This window comes from Rattus norvegicus, chromosome 11 (genome assembly GCF_021556685.1).
Source record: "Rattus norvegicus strain SHRSP/BbbUtx chromosome 11, alternate assembly SHRSP_T2T, whole genome shotgun sequence".
NCBI classification, from domain to species: domain Eukaryota; kingdom Metazoa; phylum Chordata; class Mammalia; order Rodentia; family Muridae; genus Rattus; species Rattus norvegicus.
Genome location: NC_141544.1, coordinates 30,938,325 through 30,945,356, shown reverse-complemented (window position 1 = coordinate 30,945,356; position 7,032 = coordinate 30,938,325). Strand labels below are relative to the sequence as shown.

The following is a 7,032-nucleotide window of genomic DNA, read 5'->3' as shown; positions in this document are numbered from 1 at the left end:
ATGTGTTAAGTTCCAACGACCTTCATCACCTGCCTAGATCATTATCTTTCTTAGGTAAAATCCACAAGAGCAGAGCTGATTGGCTCAAGCTTGAATCAAATTGTTCAGCTAAGTCCACTAGAACCAGAAAGGAGAATTCAGCTGGTCAAAATATGGAGACGCTGAATCCCATTAATTTATGCATTTTCTTTGAAATTATATTTAGTTCCATAACTGCTCATAATACAAGCTTGTTTAAAAGTTCAAATAAGGACCACAAAGATGGATAAGAGGATAAAGGTGCTTGCTGCCAATCTTGATAACCTGAGTTCAAGCCCAGAGCCCACATGGGAGGAGACCATGCAAATTGTCCTCTATCTTCCACAAGTACACATAAATGTACAATAAACAAATTGATGTTAAAAATCGAATAAATATAGAAGCAAAAGGAAAAAGGAAAAAGCACCTTCAATTCTTTTTCTCTTGTGTCAGGAAGTCTTTGTGAATCCCAAAAGACCACCAAGGAGCCAACTGTGATGTAACCACACTAGAATCTCTGTAGGCATAAAGCTTTCACAACCTACTTTTAATACGGCTTCAACCTCTCCTCTAGCCTCTCACCTAGCAGAGGTAGTAGAAGAGAAAAGTTATTAGGATATGGGTGAGATGGACCTGTTCAGCAATAGTTCATTGAAAGCGAGCTGGATCTCCCTTGGCAGCAGCTCAGTCCTGTAGCAAACCCCAAATATGACTTAGCAGCTACAGACCACTCCTCTAGGCAAGCAGACCCCAGGCAGGAACCAGCAGTCACAGTCCAGTCCTTCCAGCAAGCAGACTCCAGGCAGCTGTAGTTCAATCCTGAAGAAACCACCAGGCTTACCAACTGGCCTGAGGCAAGGCTAGGAAACCAACAAACTACCACAGGAATCTCAGGAGCAGTTCTTGGGCAAGTTTCGCTTGATGGAGTTGTTATCACAAGTTAATCTCAACAACATTATTAAGGGGAACTAATACACGCGTGTCATTATTGAAAAACAGCAAGAAGGAGCAAACCAAACCAATGCTCAGGGCTCTTCTCCCACTGCCTGTGGGGTCGTAGTTATACTCCTTCACCAAGCATCCTTTCACGTGTTTGTTGTATCAAAACATCCTTCCAGCTGCATGCCCCAGGACAACATCGTTTGACATAACTTACTTTCCAAAGAAACTAAAAGTTTCCACTCTTTATTATAAGTTTAAGTTGGGGCTTAGTCACCACCAACCCACAGGGCCGTTTGGTGAAGTAGCCCCAAACTCTCATTGGGACAATATTTTATAGAGAATGGGAGTAAGTAAACGGGGGTTCATCCTGCCAAGCATCTAATAGAATGGTTATTATAAGCATGCAGGTGGGTGCTCTGAAGCAAGACCAAGTTCAATCACAGTCTGAAAGTACTTCTGAAACCATCTGACTGATCTTTGTCTAACTGTTGCTAGGAAGTTGCTAGGGAGTAACTCTGGGGTATGGGTCAAGGACAAGCGGTGGGGTGGGGTCCTTCCTGGCACTTGGGTGCATCTTGGGTTCAGCTGTTGGTCAAGGTTGTGGTTTGCCTTGAAGTTATCTGTATTTGATGCTAATTCCACTGCCCCAAGGACAGCTGCCTAGTCACTACTCAGGAATCAGGTTACTTCACCAGAAGCTTCTCTCCATTGAATCTGTAAAGTACAGGTGAGGGGCAGGTACAGGATAGAAGGAGGCCTGTCATTGGAGGAGAAGGAAGGATGGGCGGGAGAGAAGTTTGAAGGAAGAGGAGGAGACTAAGGGAGAGAGGAGGAGAAGAGGAGACAGGGAGAGAGTGAGAAGCCATGGCAGGTGATGTTAAGATTCTGCTCTGTGTATTTACAGGTTGTTATCAATGTTCTTAAGGGATGGATGGTACCGGGCTTTGTATGTTTAAGTGGGCAATTATATCTTACCATTTGGGTCAAAGGTTATTGTGTTGTGTGTTCTTTTATGTGAGGCTTTGAGAGTAGGAAAGTGTGTGGCGGCAGGAGACACTGGGCTGCCGCGGAGTTGAGATATATTTCTGCCAAGATGTCTAGCAGATATCTTGGGGCACGGAGGTGCTGGACCTAGCGGGGTAAAAGACAATAATAAATCTTTTATATTTTTTATATTTTTACAGCAACAGGTCAAGTTGTTAGACTTTATGTTTTCTTGTAAGATAGAGTCTGGTCCCAAGATGAAGAAGTTTGGCGTCGCACTCTCCCCCCTAACTACTCCTAATTTACATCCCAAGATGAGGGATAGAGCAAACTCTAACCAAACAGGTGACTCAGGACCCCAAGTCTACGTCCAAAAAAGACCTGCGTTTGACCTTTATAATCTACTTAACACATAATATAAATGATATTAGCTTAGTTCTCCCCGCCTCCTCACGCACCCCTTCTATTTCAGATAGTTTTCCACAGTTGTGGTTTGCTAAAGACCTTCAGCTGCAGGTATATTACCATAAAATGAGTCTGACAAGCATAAAATCGCAGTGAAGAGCAAATTTATATCTCTAAGGAAGCCCTGAAATGCTGAAATATATTCTGAAGTGCAAAGTGGACCTATTGAAGCCATCCGACCTACCGGGACCCCCTCCCCTTCTTCGGTGAGTACCCAGGGCATTCTCGTTGCAGCTCATTAGACTTGGTAGCTGCCATGGAGGCAACAGCACAAGACTCAAAAGTAGGACTGCACATGGAGTTTTCTCTTACTTGCTATATTGTGTAAGTTATATTTTATCTCCTGAACCCTAGACTGTTCTAGAACCTCCTACCTAGCCAAGTATGACCTTGGACTTCTGATCGTCCTGCCCCACTTCTGAAATGATGGCATTGCAAACTTACACCATTATGCCCAGTTTAGACAGTGCTAAGGATGGACCCAGGCTTCACACTTACCACGTAAACACTCTACCAGCTGGGCCGCACCCCAGCCCATGTTTGTATATTTAAAAATTCAAGCAACCATATACAGAACACAGAAGGTGGTTTAATTTAATGCTACCTAAGTCACCACTGATTACCCTCAAGTCCCCAGCCCTCTGCAGGGGGAAGTGTAGCTAACAGCCTCTGCAGAGAGGAAATGCAGCTAACTCTGTGGGCTGAAGGCCTTAAAGTGTTTTTCTAGGTTAGATTGAGTGTCTTACTCATTCTCAGGTTTCGCCTTCATCTTCAGCTCACCCTTTTTTCTCTATGCCAATGGCTTCTTGTCGGTATTCCTGGCAAGTTACACTCATGGCTCTCTATCCAGAACCCATAAAGACATCTTTAATACAGTCCCAAAGAGTTAACCTCTTAAGGTTCTCATATTTCACCCGTTTTTTTTTTTTTAAAGCAGGCATTTTACGAGCTGGTGAAGCAGTCCTTCAGATACATACATCTCTAAAGCCATAATCATTTTATAATCCGTGCTGCGTAGCCAACGGCTTAAGCTAGTCTTCCATGAAGACGATCCTTCAAATGCAGAATCTAATGTGAAAGCAGCTTATGGCTATTCCAGATAATGGGAGCTGACTGGCCTGTGATGTGTTCGGTGCCTTCCGTTTATGGGGAACCATTGGGCTAAGAGTTGACGCGAAAATGAGCTGTGCACTGCAAATTCACCAGTGAATGATGGGAACAAACGAGCATCCGATGTTTATAAGGCCTCTCTCCCCATGTGAGGACACATTAAGCTCAATGGCAAATGCAATTTTTTTTTCAAAGCAGCGTATCTGATTCTCATGAGATCCTGTGCCAAAGCTTATGTGCTGCTGTGTGGTGAGTTCCAAGGCCTCGAGTTCCAGTTACTAGAAATAAGGGAGCTGAATGAAGAGGCTTCAATCTCAAACTACTTTATACATTTTTCTAAACTTTTGAAATAAAGGATAACATGACATTTTTAAAATAAGGATCTTCACGGGATTGAGATCCCGTAAATTATATCTTTTCTGGGCTTCTGGTCATATTTTCCTAGAGATCCACTGTGTCCCAAGAGTTACCTCATTATGGAAATATGCAGTTTTTCTGATTTCCATTCTCCTTCTAAAACTGGGGATAACAATACCTATTTTTGCAAGTTTTGTTTTCATAATCTGAATGTTTTCTTGCCCTACACTTGTATGACAAACCCAATCCCCATGATTGGCGAAGTCATGAGTGTGGAACTCCTAAATGGGATTGGTGCCTAAGATTGGGTTTTCCCCTTCTCCCAAGTGAGAACACAGAGAAAGCCAGAGAATAGACCATCATAAAATGATTAATCTACCACAGACTTGATCTTCTATTTCTTGCCCTTGAAAGCCATAAGAAGCAAGGGTCTGTTGTAGAAGCCACCCAGATTCAGTACATTGCTACAGCAGCCGGATCAAAAGGTTGCATGATGTAAACAGCAGAGGTTTCTCCTGGTGTGAGGCCCCCAAAGGTTCTGCTTCCACCCTGTGGCACACGAGCGACCCCCATGCACACTGGCAAATGTTCAAATGCCTGCCTGTTGCTCAGTTTTTCCTAACGTTCGATTCATTTGAAAGATGTATCTTCTTTTGTTCGCTGGAGGAAGAGTTCTAAAGTCTCTTCTGTATTGTCCCCTGAGGAAACCGGTTGAGATTACGTACCAGTCATGCATAGAAATAACTGGCTCAATAATGCATCCGTAATTGTCTTCAGAACCATCCCTACATGAGTGACCTTCATTCAGATGTCCATCCATGAGGGGAAAAATGATCAAAGATGCCCAATACAGAAATCCACGATAGGTCCCTGCTCTGTGTCTCTCTGGGTAACGTTGTCCACTTTACTGACGAATCAGAGTCTACTTCCTAACAGTAACTCATACTGGGCAAAATGATGTCTTACAGAGAATACCACATGTGGCTACTGAAGACTTGAAACATATTATTCTAAACTGAAAATGGAAGGTAATATAAGCTGAAAAATATTTAGGGAACATAGAATAAAATGTACATAACTCATGAATAATTATTGTGCTGATTAATTGAGATAACACATTTATATAGTGAATTACTGACTCTTGTCTTTGATTTTTGTGGTATTGGAACTAGAAGACCATATACTATATTCTAGTAAAATAAAACCTATTAATACTAGTCCTACCAACTTCTTACTTTTTATAATGTGCCTCTCCCCCAACATGTTAATTTACTTTAATTGTGTGTTGTATTCTTTTGGCGGACTACACTGTACTTACGCTGTATTTTCTTACTATTGTAAGAAATTGTATTTTCTTACTATTGTCCCAGTTTCTGAACAAAAAGGAGAGAGAGAGGGAGGGAATGAGGGAGAGAGAGAGAGAGAGAGAAAATATACCACACAGAGAGAGAAAGGGCCTGGGAGGTCATAGTCAGTATCCTGTCCTACTGTAGAAGAATTTTAATCAAGCAACACGGTTGCTCTGACAAGGGATCACACCCAAAGACCTTCTAGCTTTTTATCAGCATCTCTAGATTCTATAGTACAATTCTTTCTGCTTACCAAAAAAGGGATCTCCAACTGTTGCAAGGGTATCCTGACACTAAAGATTCCAGGAAACTAAAAAGATGAGGAAGAAGAAGAGGAGGAGGAGGAGAAGGCAGAAGAAGGTGAAAAACTAGAAAGAGATCTCTAGAAAGAAAGCAAGCAAGAAAGAAAGAAGGAAGGAAGGGAGGGAGGAAGGAAGGAAGGAAGGAAGGAAGGAAGGAAGGAAGGAAGGAAGGAAAGAAAAGAAGAGGAGCTATTAAGGCTCTGGAGGCAGAGATAGGCTCTGTGAACTTTGTGAATTTGAAGCCAGCCTGGTCTACGGAGTGAGTTCCAAACCAGCCACAACAATGAGACCCAGTCTGAAAGTAACAACAGAAGCTATCCTGCTGCCATAACATCACATGTCTTCATTTTTAATAATGTAGAGAACTGCCCATGGAATGAATGTAGCTCTACCCTCTGGATGACAGCTCTTCTAGTCTTTCTTCGTTAAATGGTTCTAACTCTCTCATTTCCCATTCTTGGCCAAATAAGACAAATACACAAACACGAAATTTAGCAAGCTAAATAGCATTTTCACTATCTTCTTAGTTCCTCATTAGTCAGACTTTTTAGCATCAGTGGTCATTCAATCAGAGGTATTTAATATCTTTCATTCATCCCTTGGGGATAAGGGAAAGCATGTGGAATGGTGAGGGGTAATGGTGACTCCACCTGAAGCAGACAGGTGAGCTTAGTCAACTCTGACGATAATCAAGGGATGGACAGATGTCACAGCCAGATCTGCCTCATAACCAAGGGTGTCATGAGTAAGAGAGGAAAATTCACGGAGGAACAACAAGAAGAGTAATTGCATATGCAAAGAGGACAGGCCTCTGATTCCTTAAGCTAAGAAGCTAGGGAAAGACAGCAGAGGAATTTGCTCCTGCCACACTTAGTACTCCAGCATTAGAGCAGAAATCGTGGTGTTTGTTGGTTCTCTAGAAACACCTTTTGCCAATTGATGTTAAGAAATAAATTCTCCCTATATCTCAGAAAGCATTAGAATTTACTTGAAAAAGACATCTGGAGATGAAACAAGCTTGAATCGTTAACCCAAATTTAACTACGATGAGTCAGCCAGCACGGCTCTCAGAGAGTAGCTTTTGGGAGACTGGCAAATAGCGCAACAACTCAAGAACAGACGTCTTCTTTCCCTACACACTCGAAAGATCTGCCTGGTCCAAACTACACAAGGCAACGATATCATCCCAAAGAAAGACAGAATCAAGGTCTGAGATTGGAAATCTGAAGTGCTAAGAAGGCAAAAGAAAAGGGAACATTAATCTAGAAATAACTGCAGTCAGCTTTATACCATCATAAGAAACCGGGCATATGATAGACAGCAAGCTCAATTAGAAATATTATCGTGAGAAGCCCAACCCCCACCACGCCACTGGCTACACAGGCAGGGGTGGAAACACCCAGAGGCCAGCACAACCCGTGCCCAGCAGGAGCCACTGTGATGTGCAAGTCTATGGTTGACTGATGGAGAGGAAAAGAAGCAGAGCAGTTTTAGCACTACGAAGG

The 7,032-nt window shown here is 42.6% G+C and overlaps 1 long non-coding RNA gene across 2 annotated transcripts; it reads left to right on the top strand.

Annotated features, from left to right (window-relative positions):
• Nucleotides 1-1,780: 1,780 nt before the first annotated feature.
• On the top strand, nucleotides 1,781-5,100 carry LOC148002480 (uncharacterized). Of its 2 annotated transcripts, none has more exons than XR_015633720.1 (3): nucleotides 1,781-1,831; nucleotides 2,417-2,615; nucleotides 3,347-5,100. It is a non-coding gene; the product is annotated as an uncharacterized LOC148002480 (long non-coding RNA). The 2 variants fall into 2 exon arrangements; XR_015633721.1 differs by having other exon boundaries at nucleotides 3,344-5,092.
• The last annotated feature ends 1,932 nt before the right edge of the window (nucleotides 5,101-7,032 follow it).